Source organism: Oryzias latipes, chromosome 16, assembly GCF_002234675.1.
Source record: "Oryzias latipes chromosome 16, ASM223467v1".
Lineage (NCBI taxonomy): Eukaryota > Metazoa > Chordata > Actinopteri > Beloniformes > Adrianichthyidae > Oryzias > Oryzias latipes.
The window spans coordinates 30,850,291-30,876,859 of record NC_019874.2 but is presented as its reverse complement, the minus strand read 5'-3'; the positions used below and the strand labels follow the sequence as shown (position 1 = coordinate 30,876,859).

General features: G+C 40.5%; 1 long non-coding RNA gene across 1 annotated transcript; it reads right to left on the bottom strand.

Annotated features, from left to right (window-relative positions):
• Positions 1–17,428: 17,428 nt before the first annotated feature.
• LOC110016726 lies at positions 17,429–23,589 on the bottom strand. The gene is made up of 4 exons (XR_002292059.2): positions 23,448–23,589; positions 22,161–22,270; positions 19,932–20,136; positions 17,429–19,854 (listed from the first exon to the last, which is right to left on the bottom strand). It is a non-coding gene; the product is annotated as an uncharacterized LOC110016726 (long non-coding RNA).
• Positions 23,590–26,569: the final 2,980 nt, after the last annotated feature.

Genomic DNA, 26,569 nt, shown 5'->3' with positions numbered 1-26,569 from the left:
TGACAGAAATCAGCATCAGCGGCGTCCCTGAATATCCCCCTAAGTACGGATTTGCTGTCAGAGAGTAGATGTGATTTTAATGACGAGCATTCAGTGTATTTTCTTAATGTTCTACGAACCATCGAGACAGTCAACCCCCCGGAGTTTCCTTAATAATTATAGAAAAAAGATGTACAACAAGAAGCAACAGTACCTCCAGGCTGAACCTGGGGGGCTGACACAAAAACCTGCTGATGCTCGGAGTGGGAGGGTTTCTTTTTTCATCTCCATCTTTGGATGTGCCAGAGCATTGATGCAAGTGGGTTTGTCAGATCTTCAGGCTCTAAGACCAGAAACTAGGCGCTGGTCAGAGCTCCAAAGGATACCATCAATGCCAGACATTTCTGTGATCTGCAGATTATTCCTTTTTGCTGGTCAGGAAATCTTTGTCTGGACATAAGATTCGGCTTTTATATTATTCCTGCAGGCTATCTGGTAAATGTTTATTGCCCGGGTCTTGTTCTTGCCATTGAGCTGGCTTCCCAGGACTTGCCTTACGCGCTGGAGGTATTTAGCCGTTGCAGCTTTCCTTGTTGCCTGTTCAAGGTTGCCATTTGCCCGTGGCATTCCAAGGTACTTGTAACTGTCCTCAATGTCTGCTATTGTTCCCTCTGGGAGTGAGACCAGAAACCAGGGAGACCCTGATCACTGACGAGGCTTACTCGCTTATGTGGAGTAAATGCACAATGTAAAAAATTCTATACATAAATGTAAAAACAAAGATCAAAAGAACATGTGGACCAATCCAAAGTGATCCCCCAACCCCTCTGGTCCTCCTTATTGCTCCAATTATGGGGGGGTGGGGGGTGGAGTTGTAGTGGTGTCCGAAAGTGTTTTTTTAAGGGGAATCTGTACTGACTTAAGGCTGGGTATCAACTCCGCTGGTAGGGTGTTCCATGTCGCGCTTGGGAGAAACGCACTTGTTCACATGGGTGTGCTCTGAAGCAAAGAAGTTTACATTTAATTGCAAATAATAAAGTTCTAAAAACAATATTATGTGTCTTTCAAGCGCTGGCAGCGAACCTCAATGACCAGCGACTATTGATGACATCATCTAGTGGTAGTAATGTCTGAATTTGAAGACACTGGCTGTGTCTGAATTTCCGCCCTAACCCCCTAACTGCTAAAAAACTAGTGCAGCACTATGTAATGCCCTGAATTTTAAAAGCAATTCGGATGCCATGCTCACTACTTTTTTTTTCTTTTCTAAAAACGGTGGATATGACGTCATCGATTTCACAAAGTTAAAATCTAATTGATATGAGCGTTTTGTGACGATTATCTGTGAGTCCACTGTCTTCTGAAGATATAAACGTTGATGGTTTATCAAAAAATACATTTAAATACTTTTTTTTTTGGCAAAAATTGTTCTGACGCAATGCATTGTGGTCTATATTTGGCGATCTAGTGTGCATCGATGCACACTGGTTTTTCACAGAGACTTCTGGGAAATTTACAGGATGCTAGATTTTGGAATTGTACATTCAAAAAGCACTCTGCTGCCCTGAGGCATTCTGGGAGTTAACTGAAGGTTTGACTCCAAGAAGACTATTGAGCCCAAGAACCAAACTCTGGTGAGAATCAAACCCACCTCTCTGTGACATCAGGGTCTTTTCCTGCACCTTCCCCATAAAAATCAGGGATTAAACTTTGCAGACAGTCTATCCGATCCCAACTTGACTTTGTCTCAACGTTTGATTCCCGGCACCAGCAGAAATGGTCAGATTTAAACAACGACACTTAACAGGCCCACTCCAATGAAAATAATGTTTTTTCGTGTTTGTTAAAGAATGTAATATTACAACTGAGTATCTGAGTATTTGCTTGTTTAAATGGTGGTAGACCAGGAGCAGATAGAAACCCACCATTTGAAAAGCTCATATTTGTGACGCTGCAACTAAAAACAGGTGGGCCACAAACTCCCTGTTCTGCACCCTACTGGTGCTTCCACTGATAGGATCCATGCACGTCTTTGTTTTCCTCTTCATGGCCTGGAATCTGGATCCAAACTGTACGGATGAATATCAACGATATTTGCCGTTTTTGTGACACTGCTAATGTTAGGTTGGCGGTGTGAAGGGCGGAGGCCTACGTCCGTGCTAACAATCTGGCCCACAACTCAGAGGTGATTTTCTGATAAACTGCTGCTGCTCTGCAGACGCTGTGCTAATAACTAAACAGGTTTTAAGACTTTTTGGGGTAAAAAACTGCATAATTATGATTAAAAGACCACTGGAAACACTCAGGAAATAGATCAAAATAAAGTTGGAGTGGGACTTTAAGGTTTTGCAGAAGAAAGTTTCCTTTGGTTTAGGTGAGATACCTCCTGCCTTTTGGGGTTTGACATTCCTCAGTCCATGATAACCAGGATGTTGTAACTTTTCCTTCCATTTCCTCTCAAACAAACAAACATCTCGTCTTTGCAGAGAACTGACGTTTGCATTTTCATAGGGAGAAAGTTTGAAGCCCTTCTTCCAAGCTGAGGTGCGTGTTTACCTGAGGATTGTCGGGGTGCAAACAGGTTAGCAGCCCCTCATTTCCATCTTCTGTAATCTACAGCTGCAAATCCTGGAGCCAATGCCACCACACAGAGAGCTAATTCCTCCATACTGAAGCTGTGAAAACACCTGAAAGCTCATCTGAGGAAGCAGGCTGGAAGTGGCGGCGCAGGTCCAGTCTGCCGTGTGAAATAGGCGCCTGCACGTCCTCGATAAGAGCGAGCAGGCGAGCGGCGAGGACACAACAGCCCGCTTCAGGTGTCAGCACTACAGACTGGAAGTAGGGCTTTAGAGGAAAAGTGTGAACGTCCATATAGCACAGGTGAATACGAGGCCCCTCTGAGTTTGTAGTGCTTGATGTTTGGTGTCAAGTTGTTCTTAACCTAGAAAAGAAAAATAAAGAAAAAAAAGATGGAGAGGAGACACTTTGAAAACTCACTGCTGCTCTTTTTGTCTGGACTGGCAGGCCTGTAGCTGTTTATTAGAGCCGTTTACAGAACCGCGGCGAGACCACACGCTTTACTTGGCAAGCATGTGACATCAAGCTGCTTTGAGTTAATGAGCAAATGCATGCATCGTCGAGAGGCAAGGAACCGTCAGTCAATACAGAGCTGCTCGCAGTAAGCAGGCGAAGGGGACAGCGATGGTGAAGCTCTTTGCCACAGAATCCAGAGCGAATCAGAACAGTGCTTCAAGTTTTTCTTTACATTAGGATAGGACAAAGCCGTGAAACTCTTAACCAACTCTCCTGGATACGGGCTGTTTGTGGTTGGACAATGGGCAAACTTGTACGTGGCATGCAGGCGACCCACATGGGGGTAGGCCGCTCATTGGACCCACAGAGAGAAAACGTTCAAGCACACTATTTCTGCAGACATGCTGCGGGTGACAGGTCGTAGTGAACACTTAAACAACACGTTACGGTGAAGTAGGCGTGGCGGAGGCGTGTCGTACCGATTGGAACTGCGCGGGTGTGTCGTGGGTCCCTCCGGGAAACAAAGGCAGAGGAGCCAAGGTGAGAGTGTTCTTTCTTTAATTCAAGAACTACAACTGCTCCACGGAGGGCTACACCAACATATGGCACCCTCCAACTCTCTCTCGACATTTCCTGTGACACTTCCTTTTCATATCTTAAGCCCCTCCTACTGGGCATTGTTCTTCATTAAACCAAAGAAAACAGTCTTACGTTGTTTAGCAAGACATAATTAAACATACAAAAATAAACACTGTGGGTGCAGCCACTGTCACAGCGGGATACGTTTGCGCTCCTTGTTTGCAGCTTGACTGTTAGAAATGAGGGTCAGACCAGTCTGTGTGGACGTCCCACGGGCGCTTGCGTATCACATTCACGTCTTGAGCGTGCAGCATTCGTATCCGGTCAGTAAGGATCCAGTACTCGCACCTTACTGACGATTAGAGCAGATCTGGGGGAACTATGCGGCCTGTCAAACCATTTAATCTGGCCCGCCAAACTGGATTAAATTACATTGAAAATCCTCGTTAATGGTTTTTTTCTTGTGTGTAACCATCGATGGTGCACTATGAATACATTGACCTTTGTTTGGGTGCAGAAAGTTTTTATACATTTGTGTGGTGTCTCAAGATTTGTTGTTTTTCTGGTGTTCATGTGTTTTCTTAGTCAGAAAGGCATTTTCCCGATCATCCTAATGGCACACGAACGCAGTTTTTCTCTACGTTTGCATTTTACCCATCGGTGCAATTGGTACCAAACTGAAAACAAAAAGCCACAGTTCTGAAATCAAAACTGCAAAATGTTATGTTTTTAAAATATATATAAACCAAATTTCAATCACAATGTAAGTGTTTTGAGCCAGATCTCATAATTATTTTTTCTCTTATGAGGTGGATTACCAAAACACTCCAAACATCTGCTCCTGGTCCGGACCTTCTGACAAATTTTTAGATCCCTATGTGGCCCACGAGTTAAAACGTTTTCCCTACCCCTGATCTAGAGTGTGACGTAAGAACACGGTACGTCACCTGTCCGTTATCACTGCGTACAACTTCCATTAGCCTCACGGAAACTTCGCCTTGGGTTGTTCGTCCCAGCCTCAACCCAAAAACTTGCAGCACTTGTACAGGTGACTGAGGCATAAAGTGATTTTAAGCATGCAATTTTAATCTTCATTTGCCTTATCCATGCCCTCCATCATCACAAAAATGCCACAAGAACATGTCTTGTCAGGAAGCAGAGCCACCCACCATCATTGTAAGAATGAAACTCTCATCAGAGTTGAAAAGTGCTGAATAAGTTTGCCACCAGAGTCCTAAACCTTTTTTTTCAGCTGCCAGCCTCTCACTTTGATTTGCTCGTCACGCCTTTCAATTTCAGGCGATCAATTAGATCCTCAAGGGGGAAGTGATTGATGTTTATATAATGTGATTTCCTGTTTTCTGCACCCTTGAAGGTATTCAGTCTTTGTGTCACCTGCTGATGCGGAAGATTCCCATCAGAATATGAGGCGGGGTTTACATTTTGAGTTGACTTGCAAAATATTTTGTCCTGAGAAAAAATGATTCTGTTCTTCCAGACGATGGAAAATGTTCAACCAAAATCCCAACCAGAGAGCTAAAACGCCACAAGGCGGCGATTTCTTCCTTTCTCATTTAAACAACTCTTCTGGACACCCCTACCCTTCCAAAGGCCCCTACAATTGGACGGACAGGGAGAAGCCGGAAAGTTAGGGGGAAGAATTCTGATTTGCCCAAGACATCATGACACACTAAAGTCATGTATGTTGCATGTTGAGTTTATTCTCTCGTAAAACCAGATATGTAAAAAAAACATTTCTTACATAAAATACTTGAAGTGTTTGTGTTTGTACTCTTGGAGTACAATGTGTAAATATATATTTTACATGGTTGTAGGCAAGTACATATGTGTGCACAAGCTGGAAATACAAAAAAGTCTACAACTAAATAAAATACTGTGACATTTCATTGGTTTAGTTAAAAAAAACAACCTTCCAAAAATGGGACAAGGATTTGCTTTTGCCTGATCTGAAAACTGATCTGAAAAAATGTTGATTTCAATTTCAAGAAGTGGGCCTCAACCCCCCCCCAAAAAATCAGAAGAACTGTTTGAACCTAAATGGAGGTCCAAACATGTTTTAAGTGTCACACAAATTAATTTAAAACAAGAACAAAAGTTTTGATCCCTTCCCATAAACTGATATGTTAATTTGTTTTAACAAGAGCAGGATGAATCAAAAAAGGAAAATCAACCGTTGAGCAGCCAGAGCAGCCGCTGCTGTGCATCAATATTCAGTGTGAGGGCTTGTTCTGGGTTAATGTGCCAAATGGGATGTGGCCATCGGCTTTTACTCTAATCTCCTTGATCACCTTTTAATTTTCCAAATTGCAGCCGTGAACAGGGAAGAGGAGAGGTGAGGGCCAAAGCGGAGACACCACACGTATGCAGCACAGGAGCCCTTTATCACCGCCCTGCAACCTACAGAACATTTACATCTCATTTTATCTTCTCAGCTGAAACCTGCTTTCTTAAAGTCTCCTTCCAAAGACCTGGTCTGCACAGAAGTGATGAGGTTTTAAACACACCCAAAAAAAGATGCCTGGAAGCTTGATTCATAAGCTTTACCAGATTTCTGCGGGTGTTTTTCAAAATCAGATCAAACAAAAAAATATTACCTCTTTGGCAGCATGGAAATGGGAGGAGGAGGTTAAGGGTAGTTGCTATGGTTACTGAAATGTAATGTGAAAATATGATTGCTAAATAACCTTAACAGTGAACAATAACCAGTGATTAAATGATGGATTTTTGTGGGAATTATTAGTCCATCCTGCTGAGAGAACAAACAACGGGGATCAATGATGGAGTGATGACATCCACGCTCAGCCAGCAGCGATGGCTCTCAGTGTTTGTGGCTGTTGGGCCTGTTCCTGTTCAATCAGCACTTTATTTTTGTACACATGTTTCTCTGGGGATTTGCTCACAGTTTGCCGTTTTTAATTGACTCACTGATGAAACCAGAGGAAGCTCAAATGCTTTCTGATTTTCCTAAGCGATTCACAGATGCTGCCCTCTCGCCTTTGGTTCAACCCTGATGCATTTGAAGGGAAAACACTGACATGATGAATCAAAAGAAACCACTTGTCAAAACAGGAAAAAGGCACCTGAGAACAAACCGATGAAATAAACGTCAATATGGACAACACCACCCAAAGAGGGCAGCACTAAACAGAAGAAAAGAGGCTGGACCCAACAGGCGGCAGGTGGGATTAAACTACACTCAGGTGTTTAGAATGAACATGGAGCACGGCGACGCATAATAGGTCAACTTAAATATAGAAACGCCATGTATATGAAAGCACTGAAACAATTTGAAAACATTAAGTACACAAGACAAAACTGACATACAGGAAGTAATGTGGAGGACAATAAAATCATGTTTAACATAAGAGATTATAAGTACTTGTACTGAACTGTACTAATTATTACTACATGTACGGTATGTACAAGTGCAAATATGTTTGAGGATGTAAATTATCAATCAGCTATTGTGTTTTATAACTGATTTCATGATTTGTATTACTAATAAAACCTGTTGAGACAACTATTGTGATATTGGGCTATAATATATTTTATTTTCCAATCAGTTCACGACTTATAATTATCCTAAGTGTGATTTATCCATGTATATAGATATAAAAAACTGTAATTAATTTAATAATTTTCTGTAATTAATTAATTTTCTTTTTTAAAGCATTATTAAAAGCTTCATTTATTGACATTTGCTCTGTTTAATTTTATTTCCTATCCCAAATCAGCCTGCTATTTAAACAGACCTCTGTCCTTGTTTATTGATGATTTTCTTTATGAATAATGTATAAGTAATTGGATTTTCCATGCATCTATCTATCTATCTATCTATCTATCTATCTATCTATCTATCTATCTATCTATCTATCTATCTATCTATCTATCTATCTATCTATCTATCTATCTATCTATCTATCTATCTATCTATCTATCTATCTGAAAGCTTTTATTTTGATAGTTGCGGTGCAACTTCCTGTTTGTTCGCGCCATTCCTCTCGGAAGACGGCAGAGGTGAGGTGAGCAGGGGTTCTCCTCTCACCAATTGTAAGTAAAAACTGCACTCAAAATGTAAAATGAGCCTAGAAATGTTAAGTTATGAAGTCAAAACGTCCTCCACATAATTTCTGTCGTGGATACTTGTTTAAAATACCCATCTAAATGCTAATACAGCACCTAGAAACATGCTAGTCTTAGCAGAGGTACTGGGCTAGCCTAGCATACATGGTTTCTCATGTGACTGAGGTGCTTTTTACCTTTTTTTCTTTGACACCTTATAGTCATATGTGTAAGTAAAATTCACTAACATGGATATATTGATAATAAATTTATGTTTTATTGATCAACTGTACCTGAGAACTGACGCCATCTGACATCATCCGTAAAAAATGGTTCTCTTCCGGTTCCAACCACAAAGCAGAAACCTCCATGACGGATGGAGCCAGACTACGCCCCAAATGCAGTGATTGGTCTGAGTTTCTATAGCGACCACTCTCACCAATCAGGGTTGAACTTGTTGAAGGGCCACACCCCTTCCACTTGAAAGCAGACTACACAAATACTGTCAAATATTTGAAACGTTGGACAGGGAGGTTAGCAGTCTTCACCCACTTTCATTCAGGCATCTGATTGGGCAGTTTAGAACTTTAATAACTTGAAAAAAATTAGATTTATCAAGAAGACATTAAAAAAAGGTATTATAGAGCCAGAATGGCTATTCTGACCAATGGAATGACTGAGTAACAGGTGTTTACAAAGACAAAGACTGTGGCAGACAATTTAATTGACAAAATTAACACTGATCTGGAGTGAGCGACTTTTCCATTAAATTTCAAGATTAAAACAACAATGACACAAAAATGTGTTAAAAATTACGAATCACACTTGTATGCATTAAGGAAGTAATGTATTAATTTGTTAAGCCCAGATTTAGAAATTAAAGACCCAAATGCAATGAAACAAAAGAATATTCATGGTTTATTTAAAAAATACATAAATACATTTTTTTAGTAAGTATTGTTCTGACGCAATGCATTGTGGTCTGTATTCGCCAATAGGGCGATGTCCCTTATATTGGCAGTTGACGATGTTTGCAGTAAACCATCGGGATGGACGATGATATCGTCGGGGGGGAGGGGGTATTTAATGTTTCGTTATTATATAATTATTATTCGTTATTTTACTTTATTACTTCATTTATTTTATTTACCAACTAATGACTCATCCCCGAAGATCCAGTATAAACTGAGGGAAGTGACTTTAACAAAAAAATAACAAACAAAATAGAAAAGAAGTACTCTGCTCCTGCACTTGAGCAGTCAGGTGGACCGAGCGACCGTGTCTCTGAGCAGAGCAGACGGACTTTGTGTTTGAGGGGAAGGGAGGATGCTTTGTTACATGTGCGGTATGTGTGGGAGACTTTGGAATGCGATCCGTCCCGCAGCTCTAGGTGAACGAGCTACCGTACTCATAACCGGGTCTCCCGGTGAAAGCGTGTGTCCGGGCAGAGCTCGGACTTAGCTCACACAGCGGCTTTGTTTGGGGCAGTGTGCGGACTTTTCAAAGCAGAAATGTCGCTCAGTCCTTATGAACCGTTCAAACAATCACGTGGATTTGTGTTTCCAGCCGTGTCCTGACAAAATAAAGGCTGATGTTATTCCCACATATTTACGTGCAGATGCAGATTGCAGCATTTCCCGCATGGATTTTATGTTCATCAAAGGCTAAATGTTGTTAGCCCGTGTTTGTTGGCCTCTCTTAGCCCTGGTTTCTTCCGGCTCCATTCTTCAACAGAAAAAGCACTGACCACACAGATTAAAATTAATTGATGAGCAAACAGGCTCTTCATATTAACCGTAACATTAATAAAAGCACGTTTAGAAGATCATCTAGGATATTAAGGAGCTGCCAGATATCTATGTATGTAGCCGCTCGGCTGAACTAATTCCCTCTTCCGGTATTTCAAACACTACTGCGCATGTGCGAATGATTTATTCTGACTGAAAGTGTGACCCATGTGAACGTTTGTTATAATCGGAAAAGGTTTTTCTGGGCCCATGTACACGGTTGAATTCTAATCCGACCATTGATCCGATAAAGATATATTGCACATGGAATTGCAGCTTATGGTGTCGACTTGCAGCGTGGCGGGGGCGTGGCATCACCATGGTGTCTCTTCATTGTGATGTCAATCAGCCATCACGATGGACGATGGTATCGGCACAACCCTATTTGCCGATATAGGTAGCATCGATTAAGGTTGTCATGATTCTCCGATTGCATTTTCCATTCTAAGGTCACGGTTTGATTCAAATCTGGATTTTTACATTTATTCTTTTTAAAGCACAGATTATCACTTTTCAAACTAAACTTTTATGCAATATAATATCTGACCTTTGTTTGACAATGTATCACACTACATTGTCAAACTTACAACTTTTATTAACAACATATTGTAACAATAACTTATATCTTTAGTCAGTTGAAAACTTAAAATAAACTGCCATCCAGTTTCTCTTTTGTAAGTGCAGTCTTCTTCACAAAAGATGACATTCAAGTTCACAACAAAACAAACAAAAAACAATAAAACAGACATGTCCATAGTCTCTGAACAAGTAAGTGTCTTAAACTATTTCTGAACAGATGAACAGATACCACACTGATAACTGCTTTCTATCCCCTGAGAATGATGACTGCATTTTTTCATTCTTTCATGTTCTTCCTAAAGATGGATATATTGTTTAGAGCTGCTCTTTGAGTTGTCAAAAACATTAACATTTTTTATATTAGAACACAAGACAACTGTAACAATTGTACAGTTTTAAGTTCTTCTTAAGGAGGAATATGGAAACAGAACTTCTAACATATTACTAAAATATTAACTATTTACATTTCTATGGGCAGACGACAACTGTGATTATTTTTAAAATATTTTCATATTCTTCTTTAAGAAAATGAGAATGTCCACATTCTCTGGAGAAAGGGCTGCTCTTTGAGCTGTCACAATGTCCCCTGCTGTTGACAACACTGTCTCACTTGCCACACTTGTTGCTTGTACAGCAAGATAATGTTTGGCAAGCTTGGACAAATGTGGTTTCTGGTGCTCATTATCTTTCCACCATTTCAGTGGATTTGAATCCACAGAAATGACTTTAGCCATTTTGTATAGCTGAATGTCGTCTTTCACAACATCAGGCCATGGTTTGGTTGCTGATGATGATGCAGTGGAGGCTGTACTGAAAAGAATCACCAAACAGTTCACTGAGTGCTGTTCTCTTTGCTGGGGGGGGCTGTCTCTGCTGGTCGCTACAGTTTCTTTCTTTCTCAGATTCTCTGCAGGGTTTTGGCTGGACCCTTCTCCCGAGGCATAAGACTGAAATAGTCACAGAAAACACAGTTGTTTAAGGTAATGCACAGGCAGAAATTATATTTAAGTGTGACAACCGGAAGCAGAAAGCATATTGTGATTATTCCTATTCCTGAAATATTATGAATATGAAGGAAAAAAACAACTACTTTACAGAATAAGATGGTTATTTCATCGCTAAATGCATCACATACCTATGTGGGGGGCTCTTGCAAAATTTTCTCCTCCAGACAATCAAAGATCTCATTCCGAGATTTGGATCCAAGGCAGTGCTCTCATTCAGGAACTGTTGAAGTCTTGGGTCTGAATACCTCTCTTCAAAGTTTGCCTCTATAGCAGATTTAACATCCTTTACAATTGTTGAATCTGTGTAACTGTGTTTCATAGATGTCAGGATGGTGTGTCGTAGGGGCATGATCACAAACACGGTAGGCTGCTGTTCGAGCTCATCAAGGTTGTGACTGTTTTCAGGGGGCTTCAGTACCTGACATACATCTTCCAGAACAGTCGCATCTTGATCAGAGAGGGTGATAAGGTCTTTGGCATTTTTTGTTATGTCTTTTTCTGCAAGTGCAGAATAGACAGCAGCTTGTTGCTCTAAATAGCGTGTGATCATGTCATAGCTGGAGTTCCACCATGTAATGACATCTTGAACCAGCTTGTGAGGAGGAAACTGATGCACGTCTTGTTTTGACTTTAAGATGGCCGCTGCAGTGGTACGTCTGAGGAAAAAAAGACGGGAAATCTGGTTTAATCCCAACCCCTTCTGGGAGGCCAGATTCACAGTGTGGGCTAAACATCCAATGTGTGGAGACAATGCTGCTGCATTTGAGGCATTGACGATGTTCTTAGCATTATCAGTTGTCACAGGGTTGGTTGAGTTTTGTCTGTCCAACTTCCATTCCACTACCACTTCCCTCAGCACTTCTGCTAAATGTTCACTTGTGCGTGCTTCATGTATGGGGCGAGTTTGAAGGACTGGATTTTGAATTTCCCAGTCATCATTAATGTTAATGTGCTGTGACAGTCATGAAGCTCTGTGTTGCTCTGGATGTCCAGCAATCTGTAGTCAAGGCAACTAAATATGCGCTGCTCAGACCTTCAATAACTTTCTTTTTTACATTATTGGACATGGAGGGAATCACCGCATAGCTGTGAGATGGGTTACTTGGGATTTCGTAGCGTGGCTCTAGCACGCTAATTAAATGCCTAAAACCGGAGTTTTCCACCACCGAATAAGGTCGCATGTCCGCGACTATGAAAACTCCTACCGCACGCGCAATTGCATTTGCACGAGCTGAGTTGCTTGGAAGTTTAATTCCAAATGAAAATGGAAGAGTAGTTTGTGTAGTTGTTGGTCTAACAGATAAATCTATGTTTTTGTGGTGCCTGCGGAGATGCCCTGCCATGTTAATCATGTTGCCAGTGAGAGAATAAGGTACACGCACATATCACAGCTTGCAAACTGTTGTTTTTTTTGTTGACAACGCGAACTTTGTCAACATAACTCACTGGAAATCCAAAATACTTACACACTGGCGACTTCAGGGAAAGAGGAGGGGATTCGAGTTCTGTCGATGGGTCTCCTGCATCTGCAGTTGGCATGCTATCTTTTGATTGGCTGTTAGAGGAGGTTGCCTCGCAGCACTCCAACACGTTTTTTTCCGCTTGGCAAGTAACCAGACGCAACATGGGGGCGCGCAGCATCGATGATTCCTTTTTTTAATTCGAAGTTTGAGACTGTGACTTAATTTTGATCGATTTTGATTTATACTCGACATTGTGACACCCCTAGCATCGATGCACACTGGTTTTTCACAGAGACTTCTGGGAAATTTCTAGGGCACTGGATTTTGGAATTTGGACAGCACTACAAAATGGCAAACGCACTATATAGTGAGTAGGGAAGGAATTTGGACACAACCATAAGAATAAATATTTTAGTAATCTTTTAAATAAAAACCCCTTCAAAAATCTCAGTCATATTAAAAGGAAATTTGTTCTATTATTCTATGAGTAAATCACGCTAAAAGCTACATTCCTTCACTACCTATTTGTCATTTTGTTGGGGTCTCCAAATCTATAATTCCAAAATCCAGTGCCCTGGACATTTCCCAGAAGTCTCTGCTCACTAGTCTGACAAATATAGACCACAATGCATTGCATTTGAACGGTATGTCATTTTAAAAAAACTGTAAGGAAATTTAATTTACATATATCACCTAAGTTTTCCTCATCAGATCACAGTGGATTCACAAATACTCTTCATTACATGTTGTAAATATTGTTTTAGATTTAATCATGAACTGTAAATAATGGTAGGGTCCTGGAGCTGACAGTGAGAAAAGGCAAAGTTAGGCCAAAGACAGCAGCTTCATGAGTGTTTTGGAGAAACGTTGCATTGCTTGTTGTGAGCATTTTTAGACAGTACAGCGTTTGAAATGAACATTGATTGTGAGTACTATGATTATGAGTCCCGCACAGAACAGGATAGAAGTTACAGAACTAATTGATGCATAACCGCAAAGGGGGGGAGGTTTGGAAAGGGTGGGGCAATTTCCTCATCCAGCAGAAAATGAAAGCAGTGGGTTTTACTAGCAGCTCCGCAAATAGACCTGTGGAAGATAGAAAGGGATTGGAATATTTGGGCTATATTGGGGAAAATGAACCAATTTTCCAGCTTTTGCAGTTTATTGTTGCACTTGTTTGCGTCGTGTCCCAGTTTCTTATAAGGAGCGTGCAGCTATTGATCCACAACCTCTGCGATGGATCGGAGCTTTCTTCCTCTGATGAATTCACCTCCAGATTATTTTAAAGAGCCAAATAAACAGCGGTTGGGAGCTTCATTTGATACTCGGCTGCCGCACATGCACACGCAAACTTTTGCCGCCACTCTCACTTTGGCTGGAGTCTCTGTTAAGAAGCATAGCAACAGCACATTGAGGAGCTAATGAGCTTTTCTTCACCAACAGAAGGTAGCTGAGAATTTGCACGCACAAATAAACTGTATACTCTCAATGAAACACCCCCACACCAAAACACATGCACATTCCTGCCTGTCAAATCATATTAACATCAGGTCAGGCTGCTGTTTTTTTTTTAGCTGGTTGCCATGGCAGCAGCAAGTGGAGGTCTACAGGTCGCTCCTGCAGACGTCTCCGGGAGCAGGGCTGCAGCCGTTGCGATCGGTGGAACTTACTGAGATCGCTGTGGGTTGTTAGCGGAAGAGCGATAATAAAAAATGAATGAAGTGCTGCTGATTTATGTGAAACAGGGTAATTTGTCATTTTAAGAACTGGTTGAAAACCATTGAGACTCACTCGACGGGGTATAAGGTTTGTGTTATTAGTCCCCACTGGTCTTTAATGTGATCCTTTAGAAGGTTGGAAAAGGCAAAATTGACAACTTTTCTTGTCTTTTTGTTCTAGTTTTTCATATTTTTTTGGCAAATTGGGGAAAGTTACTATTGTGGTTTGGTTACTTTTGGCTAATAATGTAATAATGTCTTTTATTTTTTAAAGTTTTATTTTTATTTTATTTATCTTTTATATATATATATATATATATATATTTCTACTTATCCTGTCCAATAGCTGAGCAAACAGATGCGAGCTGAAGGCCTCTTGTGTTGGACATATTTTACTGTTACAACACGGGTTATGACTCTTCTGACACAGCAGAGGTGTATTTAAATAAACCCCTTTTGTAATTTATACTAAACTTTATTCATAATTATCATATTTGTAACAGTTTATTGTTTGAGCGGACGGAAAAGAAAAGGAGGGAAGAAGAGAGAGGGATGTTAGAGAGAGGAGGGAGGGTAGGAGGGTGATTATAGAAGGGGGGGTAAATTCATAAAGCATCATAAAGCAACAAGTTGCTGTATGTTTATAATTATTACAATCAGGTTAAGATGTATAACAAATCTACATTTTTTTAAGTTTTAGTTGTGTTCCAGTTCTTTTATTTTTTATTCTTTTGTTGATTTATCCTTATCTCGATATCAAGCTGTGCAATGTGCCTAAAAACGGCCAAATAAATGGTTACTTTGAATGTGCTAAAAAAATCTTATGGCAGATTGAAGTATTTCACAAATCAAATAAATCCCTTTATGCATTTGATCAATCGGATGGACTCCTTTACATCATTGACCAATCGGATTGGAGCCCTTTTATGCTAAATGCTCGTCTCCTATGCAGACAAGGGTCATTTGGGGTAGAAAGTATGCTGACTTACTTAAAAAAATCTGTTGTAGTTAAAGGAAAACATGTACTTAGTTGTTTTGCTATTTGTTCAGGTATCGCTAGTTATTTCGTCAACGCAACGTTAGTCATTAATAACGTAAGTTGCGAGTTTTCCTCATCTCGTGTAGCCCTAATGCAGTATATATTTTACTGTCCGTGTTGTTTGCCATTGAGTTTCTCTTCATGCTTTATAGAAAGTTTTGTCAGAGCTGTTTCTGCAGTTCCCTTTAGCCCTATCATTCCACGGAATGGGTTTAAATTTAAAGGCCGTTTCACATTTTGCGCATTTTGCACGGATGAAAATTGGTCATATGTGAATACATGACACATACCCATACCACATACATGGACACAACCATAAAAATGAATATTTCTTGCCTTCTAAATGGGGTTGGGACCATCAGTTGTGTTGTGCAGAAGTCAGGTGGAGACACAGCTGATAGTCCAACTGAATAGACTGTTAGAATTTGGATTATACCAAGAAAAAAGCAGCTAAGTACAGAAAAACGACTGTCCATCACTACTTTAAGAAATGAAGGTCAGTTAGTCCGAAAAATTGGGAAAACTTTGAAAGTGTCCCCAAGTGCAGTCACAAAAACCATCAAGCGCTACAAAGACACTGGCTCACATGCGGCCCGCCCCAGGAAAGATAGACCAAGAGTCACCTCTGCTGCAGAGGATAAGTTCATCCGAGTCAGCAGCCTCAAAAATGGCAGGTTAACAGCAGCTCAGATTAGAGAGCAGGTCAATGGCACACAGAGTTCTATCAGCAGACACATCTCTACAACAACTGTTCAAAGGAGACTGTGTGAATCAGGCCTTCATCCAAGAATATCTGCTAGGAAACCACTGCTAAAGAAAGGCAACAAGCAGAAGAAACTTGTTTGGGCTAAAGAACTTAAGGAATGGACATCAGACCAGTGGAAATCTGTGCTTTGGTCTGATGAGTCCAAATGGGAGATTTTTGGTTCCAACCACCGTGTCTTTGTGCGACGCAGAAAAGGTGAACGGATGGACTCTACATACCTGGTTCCCACCGTGAAGCATGGAGGAGGAGGTGTGATGGTGTGGGGGTGCTTTGCTGGTGACACTGGGATTTAGTCAAAATTGAAGGAATACTGAACCACCATAGCTACCACAGCATCTTACAGCGGCATGCTATTCCATCCAGTTTGCGTTTAGTTGGACCATCATTTATTTTTCAACAGGACAATGACCCCAAACACACCTCCAGGCTGTGGAAGGGCTATTTAACCAAGAAGGATAGTGATGGGGGGCTGCGCCAGTTGACCTGGCCTCCACAGTCACCGGACCTAAAGCCAATCCAGATGGTTTGGGTTATCTGGACCGCAGAGTGAAGGCAAAAGGGCCAACAAGTGCTAAGCATTCTGGGAACTCCTTCAAGACTGTTGGAAGACCATTTCAGGGGACTACCTCTACAAGCTCATCAAGAGAATGCCAAGAGTGTAAAGCAGTAATCAAAGCAAAAGGTGGCTACTATGAAGAACCTAAAATATTACATATTTTCAGTTGTTTACACTTTTTCGTTATGTATCTAATTCCACATGTGTTAATTCATAGTTTTGATGCCTTCAGTGTGAATCTACAATTTTCATAGTCATGAAAATATATAAAACTCTCTGAATGAGAAGGTGGGTCCAAACTTTTGGTCTGTACTTCAAATGTGCAATTCATTACTGATTCATGTGTCTATTACGGACCAGAGAAACCAGGGAACACGCCAATACCGGAGTACCAACCCCCACCCACCGCGGCCGAAGAACGTCTGTCACCGATCCTTACTCATCAAAAACCCTTTTGAAACCTTTCTGATCATCTGTAAAAAATGTATTAAAGAACTTTGGAATATGGCTCCAAGAAGAAAAAAAGTGCGCTCAGTGTAGTTGATGTAGTTATGGGAGATGATTCACAGACAGACTCCTTTTTAAATATATATATTTTTTATTATTTATCTTTGATGGCTTGCAATCTACCGTCACATCCTTCAACGTAATAAACACCTTGATCTAGATAGTCAGATAGGACCCAACATGCAGGAGACCAGGCTTGGTGACGGAAAACAAACGCTTAACAAACGGAAACATGACAAAACCATGGGGAGCAACAAAAAGGTGGCAAAGTAGAAAAGAGCAGATGACCTGACAAGGATGAACAGAAACCAAGACACTTAAATAGGCTGAGGGCAATTAACTGAACGGAGACAGCTGTGGATCATGAACCTGAAACTGGTGTGACTGACAAAAAGGAAACCAAAAACATTAACAAGAACAACAAAACCAAACCAGACCACAGAATACTTACAGGTTTAGCTCATTGAGAAGTTTTTTAAAACTGAGATACAACGTTGACTTTAACGCCATAGACAACTACAGACCAGTCTTCTGTTCCAGCTTTCCTTTTTTTCTGCCTCCTTTGAGAAAACTCTAGAAAAATACAGATGTTTTATTGTTTAACTTTCCAAAGTTGTTCTTCATCATCAGGTTTTTGGTTCACTTGATAATAAAAAAAACGTACAAGTGTAGGATTTCTGCATCATCTTTCTGCATTTCCACTTCAACGGCCCCCGTCCCTGAATAAATGGCCTGATTGTGAGTTCAGCTGAACCTTGAGTGGTCAGGAAGATGCTGTGAAAGCTGCCTGATTGGAATCCAGAAATTTAACATGTGGGACGAATTTTTCCATTTCCCGTCTTTTGTGACTGACCTGACAGAACAGCTATTTAAGAGTCATTCCTGTCTGACCTCGTTCTGGTTTGGCTCAGTTTTGGAGGTTTTTCAGAAAAGCTCTGACCCACATCTGTGGTGAGAGTGTGAATGACAGCCACTAAGAAACATGATCAGAGTTTTTTGTCTAATTAAAATGAAAAGCTTCACCTAATTGTTTGTTTGAAGTAAACAAATTATTCTTTAAGATGATTAACTATGAAGGCTAGAAATTATGTTTGTTGGTAGACTTTACAAAATGTTTAGTTTTGTAGTTTTGCAGCAACGATAAATTATTCAGGTTGAAGTTTTTTGATAATTGTTTTCTAAAAATTACAACAGAGTTATAGGGCCAAAGAAAAAAATGAAAAAGTAAATTTACAAGATTTAAAGTCGTGAATTTACGAGTGTTTTTCACCAATTTACTAGTTTTGTCTTGTAAATTTACGACATTAAAGTGGGAGTGACACTACTGTGACAAGTGAATGCCGCACAACTGCAGAGCGGACCGACCGTATGTGAATGAAAAGGAAAATTAAAGTTGCTGTCCTCTTCAGCCAAATGTGTCTCTGAGCTCCTTATTTTACTTATGAAACTCCGCTTTACCGTCACCGAATCTTGGAAAGACGGCTACACAGACAAGAATCTGATTTTGAGTCGCCAAAACATTCTTTGTTTTTGAAACCTATCCAGAATCAAAGCTTCATAAAGAATATTCCACATCTGCCATCTTCTTGCTAGGCTCCGATAAACACTGACAACTTTGGGGTTTTTTCCTCATTAATTTATGACTTTTGGGAAAAAAACTCGCAAATTTACAACTTTATTCTCGTTATTCAACAGTTATTACTTTTTTTCCCGTAAATTTAAAAGTCGTAATTTAAAAAAAAAGTTTGTAAACGGGCCCTAAAACTAAGTCGTAAATTTTTTTACATTTTTTTCTCATGTTTTTTCTCTCTTTAGTTTTCATCATAACAAATACATCCTTGTAAGTAGATCAGTCAGTTATTGTTTCTTCCTGAATCTCATCCAATATAAAAATTCTTTCTTTCCTTTTCATTTTTTACCCCCCCCCCCGCGTTCTTGCCCTATACTCCCTGGGAGCAAAGTACCTTTTGTACCAAGTACCGTTTGTTAATCCCACAAGTCTTTGTGGGATATAATAAGGCATCGCCCTTAATGTTTTTATCAAATCATTTTTTTTCCTGCATTTGGGTTAATCCAAATCACATTGTAGCAGCAGGTCTGACACAGTTGTGCTAAAAATAGTGAGAGCCAACAAATCTAACCTTAAATTCATTCAAAATGACAAAGGGGAATTAAAAAACCCCTGAAAAGTTTAGCCGTGCATTACACATCTGTGATTCCATGTTAGGAGTCTAAGAAAATCCAACACTTTGTTTTTATATTTAGACACAGTCACCTTCTAGCTGAGGTCTTTGTTACTGTCACACCCCCATAACTGCCCCACCATTGAGAGTATTTTAAGGAGTCCAAAGCAACTGTGTCCAGTTATGAGTGATCTGAATGGGATTATTAATCCAGATTTGGCTAATTTTACAGGAAAAGTCATCACTTTTAAGATGTAGTTGTCATGATCCGAAAACGAGACAGACCCAGATGCTGAAACCCGGGAGGAGGACACAGGTAAGTGGTAAGATGAGTAATAAGGATTTATTTCGATCCGATGAGATTAAGAGTTTTGGCGTGGCTGGAGGTTCTGGCGAAGTTACGACCGTGGCGAGGCTGGAGGTTCTGATGTACTTTGGAGTTTGTGGCGTGGCTGGAGATCTTGGCGAGTGGCGTGGCTGCGGATCTTGAGGAGGTAGGTTTCCTCAGGAGATTCAGGAAAGTAGCTGCTGCTCGTGGAAGCGTCTGACTCAGGTGACTCTCGTGGCATGAAGTCCTGAGGCAAAAACAAACAAAGTTAACAAGGGAGCAAGACAAGGGGGCCAGACGTGAGTATAGGGATAGACTAAGCACCATCAGGGGTAACGAACTGGCGATGAATGCTGGAGCTGGGTCTCCTTAAGTAGAGCAGAGTCTTGATGAGTGGAGTAGTCACAGCTGGAGGAGTCAGGAGCAGAGCAGGGAGGGGGAGGAGAACTGACAGAGGCACCATAATAGTAGTCCTCCTAACTGTCCTTAGGGGTGGACACAGACCGTCTCCAGGTAAAGATAGTCGAACCTGTACGGGACAAGCAGGGACCTGCATGAAATATTGAGGTGGTAGACCGCTCAGTGAACAGTAGAGAGAACATGTTCATGCATATTTTTTCTATGGGCATCCTGCAGGCGACAGGTTGTAGTGAACGCTTCTACAACACGTCAGGATGAATAAGGTGAGACGCAGGCGTGTCGTATGGATTTTTGTTTTTTTACCCTTCAGGACTGTACAAGGAGCCCGTTAGTGCTGTTCATGTGATGCGTGACTGTTAGAAATGAGGAAATTAGAGTGTAGTATGTGTGGGGAACCTATGGGTACTTTTGTATTCGTGCGCAGTAAGTAACGAGTACTCAAACCGTACTAACGACTTGAGTGGCGTGCTGTTATCCTAATGAATGCTACACGATACACTTACCACATGCACAGCAATGGTACGTTCCTCTTTCATGACATCCCTTGGGGGGAGGTGGCGTACAAGCTTTAAGGCAGGGGTTCTCAAAGTGCGGCCCGGGGGGGGGGATTTTTTGTGGCCCTTAATAAATCCTAAATAATGGTTATTAAACCAGCTTTAGATTGCTTGGAAAAATATTGTTTCGTGATTTCTGGCGACATCTGCAGTAAAAAAAGGTAATTGCACTCGGGTGTCAACGGTACAGTATATTACTTTTACCACAAGAGGGCAGACAACATTTTCTATGTCACTGCCTCTGCTAAAGGAAGGGCCGTGACGAAGGCAGTGGAAAAGGAATCACAGCGGGATTCGGAGAGAGAGTCAGAGCAGGTTCCTTTTGAATAAAAAACGTGTTGGCGAGGAGAAAAGGCACTTTCAAGCTAAGTGGACAGATGCTTAGTCGTATCTCCTGGGCTGGAGAAAGTCCTTTGCCTTATTTGCAAGCAGGTAAATGCAATGCTCAAAGAAATCAATATAAATAGTCACTGTTACAAATTGTAAAAAAATGACAAATTTACTGGCAATATGGTCCAAAAACTACAACGAGGCTATGCTGCACAGCAGATGTTTACAAGAATGGCTAAATCCAGTGAAGCTGTGACAGAAGCTAGCTTCGTTGTGGCTTTGGTTTGGAAATGGCCCGGCATAGCAAGCCCTTCAGTGACGAGGAGTTTGTAAAAAGAATAAATGCTGAAAGTTGCTGACACTGTTTGTCCAGAGCAAAAGAAAAAGTTTGAAGGATTAAGTCTGTCAAATGATACAATTACTAGACGAGTAGACGTTCTAGACCGCAACCTCCGACCGCAACTGGGAAAACATCTGGAGGGCCTGGTTAATTGTACAAATGACACTTGGTCATTAAAGTTATTAAAAACAATTTTTTCTGTTATCAATTTTTTCCACTTAAACTGGCCCCCACTCTAATGTCGAGTTCCTAATTTTGCCCTCAGCTACAAAAACTTTGAGAACCCCTGCTTTAAGGGAACTGCAAGATACACCTGCACCCCTCTTCAGACGATTCCTCTCTACGACCCTCTACGGGCCTAGATAAGCCAGAAGCACGCAGCACCTGCTCCTGACTAAGGCTAAAGAGCTGGAGCGCTTTACACCGATCTCATGCTCCTCTGAAGATTCAATTCATTTCAATTCAACGCCATTCAACTGTATTTATGTAGCCCAAATTCACAACAACAGTCGTCTCAGTGGGCTTCGTACGTCTTGTAAGGTAAACATGCAATCAAAAAAGATCAGAAATGCATAGAGTTCAATAGGAAAATACTAAAACTGTAACTAAACAGACTAAACTAAACTGGCTTGATGCTTCAGTATGATCTACACTGCAGTCTCTGGAGGCAAACAGAAAGATTTGGGCCAAGATAACTACAATATTGTGGTTTTGGAAAAACCTAAAGTGATGAAGGGCTAATTATTGGTTTACAGAAGTTTCACAAACAAAAAAGCAGACAGTCAAGTTTGAGAGAATCTGCATTTACAAAAATGTATAAAATGTCGTTTGTTTAAATCTTGGTGTTGTTAAGGTTTAGATGTATTTTAACTAACTGATACCTCTAAAGTGATGATAATCAACACTAACCTCCACGCTCAGAGGTTTCATGTGAAACTGTCTGAGTTGCTGACTTGTCGTCCAGGAAATGACTATCTCTTGGGGTCAATCAGTCAGTCGCCGCTCTCCCTCCAGGTCTCCTGTAAAATGAGGGTTTACATTATTTAGTGAGCTGCTGGCCTGTGAGGTTCGCTTGTTTGAAATTCTGCTCAGCTCCAGAGTTTACAGATATCACATCATATTTAGCGCCTATTACGGTAAAAAGCGACAACAAAACGTGCATGCAGTAATGAAAACACGTCTATCACTTATTGTAATTTCAGAACACATCATTGTAGAAACAAATGATTTTTTTGCACTTCAAACAAGTTTCTTTTTTTAACTTTTACATTATTTTTACATGAAGCTGAGCTGAGTTTTATCTTCAGAAAAAAAAAAATCCATGAATAGGAGCAGTTCTGACGGAGTCAAGCAGCTAAAGTGTTACCTCGTGTTACTTCCACCTCAAGGAACTCAAATCTGTAAGAAACAAAGTCACTAATGTGATAATGTGCAATCCTTCAGTGTTGAAAATGTAAACAGTTGAGCAGAGAAAAGGGAAGCCAAATTCTTCCACTTTTCTGTTCAGGGTGGTTTTACTAGTGATCCGCTTTAAGAGGAATGATCACGTATTTAGGTCCTACTTTCTTTGTTTGCCACAGCAGGTTTTATTTTTTAATCAAACTCAGCTGCTGCTAATTCAGTTTTAGTTATTTCTTACTGTTGAATTAAATCTTTTTACTAAGTATTTATTGTATGAGTCTGTAGTTGTTCATTATTTTATTTGGATAATTGTGCAGAAAGTAAGGATTTCTCTCCAACAAATTAGCAAGAATTTGTCATTTACAGACCTGTTACTTGGTCTTTCAGAACCTGCTCTTTCCTCTGCTTGTTACCTGTATTAATGTTGCGTTTGTGAACTGGTTATCTGTATAAACACACCTGTACACAGCTTTAAACAGTCAGGACACCAATCCTGAAGAGCTCCAAAGATAAAACCAGCACAAAACAGGCCGGTCAAAAGTTCTGGACGATCCAGAGGAGGTCATGTGGTCAGATGGAACCAAAATGGAAATCTTTTTAGGGGGAATAAATTGCAGATTCATTGACTTATAAACATTTTTTCCTTTTCTGTAAATCATTTTATTTTCTTCCGTCCTCCTCTCTTTTTCTTGCTTGGGGCACCACAAACCATAACATTTTCACAGATTCTCATGAATATGTTGACTTTTATTTAACCTTTTAAATCATGTTAAAAAGTCATTTTGCATTTATTACCATATTGTGCGTGTCGTTTAGTCATATCAGGAGTTTGGATGTTTCCCTGGCTGCTGACAAACAATAATCCACGTTTCTTGAACACATCATTCCAGTGTTGACGTCCACAGTCAGACTTTCTGTGTCGTAACACCGTCTGCTGTACTAGTTTCTCCTGTCAGTGTTACTTGTGGACAGCACTTTTGTGCGTTTAACCTTTGCTCAGGTTCACACTGTGAAACAGCTGGAGCCAAAATCAAGAGAACATCCTAAGCGTGAGCTATGTGGGCTCACTCAAATCCCCAAATCCTATTATGCAACCACCTATGCATGTTCCTGCCAGGATCGTGTTGGCAGCAGAGCCACATGCATGATTCAGAGTGATCCGGGTGGTTCTGTTCAGTCCACGCTCTTCATCCTGTAGATGAAGATGATGTCTCCTAGGTAGTGACAATGATTTTACTATCAAACTTTCTCTGAGGGTTTTATTCACCTGGTAGCAGAGGGTAAAACAAAGACCCCTGTTTGAATCCCTCAGGGCAAAGAGAATATGTGCAGTTCGGGCACCTTTTATTTGTTTTTCAGCTGAACATTGTAGATAAAGGAGGGAAGTCCACAGTGGTGGACAAAATTGTTGGTACCCCTCAGTTAAAGACAGAAAGTCCACAATGTTCACTGAAATTACTTGAAATGTATAAAAGTAACAATAAATTAAAATTTATTGAAAATTAAATAATCAAAATCTTTACTACTTTTGATTTGTTGATTAACAGAACAAACTAATGAAATAGGGCTGGACAAAATGATGGTACCTCCATAAAAGACTGAGAACTAATTGTCCAGGGGGTCATGATGAACTCAGGTATGTCCTTTAACTGACATCACAGCTGTTTTCAAACCCATAATCAGTCTGTCTATTTAAAGGGAGACAAATAGTCACGTTGCTGTTTAGTGAAAAGGTGTGTACCACAGTGAACATGGACAACAGAAAGCCAAGGAGAGAATTGTCCCAGGACATTAGAAACAAAATTATAGACAAACATGATAAAGGTAAAGGCTATAAAACCATCTCTAAGCAGCTTGAAGTTCCTGTGACCACAGTGGCACATATTATTCAGAAGTTTAAGACCCACGGGACAGTAGCCAACCTCCCTGGACAATGGAAGAGAAACATTGATGACAAACTGAGGAGACGGATATTGGAACTGTATCCAAAAAGCCCAGAACAACCTCCAAAGACATTAAAGGTGAACTCCTAGATCAAGGTACATCAGTGTCAGATCGCACCATTCGTGGTTGTTTGAGCCAGAGTGGACTTCATGGGAGACGACCAAGGAGGACACCACTGTTGAAAGGAAATCATAAAGAAGCCAGACTGGAATTAGCAAAAATGCATGTTGACAAGCCACAAAGCTTCTGGGAAAATTATGAGACCAAACAGGAGCTTTTTGGTAAGGCACATCAGCTCTATGTTGGTAGACTCAAAGATGAAGCATCCAACCAAAAGAACACTGTCCCTACTGTGAAACATGGAGGAGGCTCAGTTCTGTTTTGGGGCTGCTTTGCTGCATCTGCCACAGGGTGTCTTGAAGTTGTGCAAGGTAAAATGAAATCTCCAGATTCTCAAGGCATTCTGGATAGAAATGTGCTGCCTAGTGTCAGAAAGCTTGGTCTCAGTCGCAGGTCATGGGTCTTCCAACAGGACAACAATCCAAAACACACAGCCAAAAATCCCCAAGAATGGCTCAGAGAAAAGCGTTGGACTATTCTGAAGTGGCCTTCTATGAGCCCAGATCTGAATCCCATTGAACATCAGTGGAAGGAGCTGAAACGTGCCATTTGGAGAAGACACCCGTCAAACCTGAGACAACTGGAGCAGTTTGCTCATGAGGAGGGGGCAAAAATACCTGTGGACAGGTGCAGAAGGCATATTGACAAACACAGAAACCGTTGCATTACAGTGATTGCCTCAAAAGGTTGTGCAACAAAATATTAAGTTATGGGTCCCATCATTTTTGTCCAGCCCTATTTCATTTGTTTTTTGTTTTTGTTGGCTGATAATGTGATAAATAATGGCTGATATTGATTATTTAATTTTCAATAAATTTTAATTCATTGTTACTTTTGAACGTTTCAAGTCATTTCAGTGAACATTGTGGACTTTCTTTCTTTAACTGAGGGGTACCAACAATTTTGTCCACCACTGTAAATTAAAGTTTCAGTGAGCTCACAGAAACGTTTTTTATTTTCCGTTTTTTTTAAATTACTTTTCCAGGTTTTTATCTCAACAAAATGTGACTCAAACTTTGTTTTTGTTTTTTGAGGAAGAAAAAAAAAATAGAATAATAGAAAAGTAATTTATCCTCTTTAAATCATTTGGTGCTTTGAATCAGCTACAGACAGAACTTGAACTACTAAAGCCGGAGCTGCCTTCTTTGGTCTAGAGTTAAAGGAGAACATGGCAGTAGCAACCACTGCAGTCCCTCAAATGATCACATGGAGCAGGTTACAAAGGAAGCTGTATCCACATGACTTCCATGTTAAAAAGTCAAGTTTTAAGCCTAAAATAAGCCTATTTTATAATATTTTCTAATACATTTCTCCTTTTTTTATCTACACAGTAACATTAGAGGACGTTGGCAGCGGAATAATCACGCACGGTTCATGTTCTACTTTGGTTTCTGTGTTCTTTGCGTGTTTCATTCGTACTTCTTCCCTGATTTTAACGTGGTTCATTCGTGATACATCTGGGAATATTTCAGGCAAAGACCTCTCTCTTTTTGCTCCATAGAAGTAACCAGGGACAACATTTCCAAAAAGGTTTACGAGATTAATATTTGACTAAAGCTGTTTAGCATTTCTAAAAGCATCACAAACTTCTTTCTTCTGCCTCATTTGAAACCCCCCCACAAGGTCTTTGTTGTGCTTCCCGCTGTGTTGAGTTTTTTATGTGTTTGTTAGCTATGATCGCAGGCTAGCTTTGCATTTATGTTAAAGAGACGACGGGGAGTCCGAGAATATCAAATTGTCTGAAATGTCTGATGCCGTCCAGTAGATTAACTTTCATTAAAAAATAACATTACAAATGTTTTTTTTGTTGGAGTTGCCAGCAGATGCTTTACATTGTTGCGTCAAACACACTC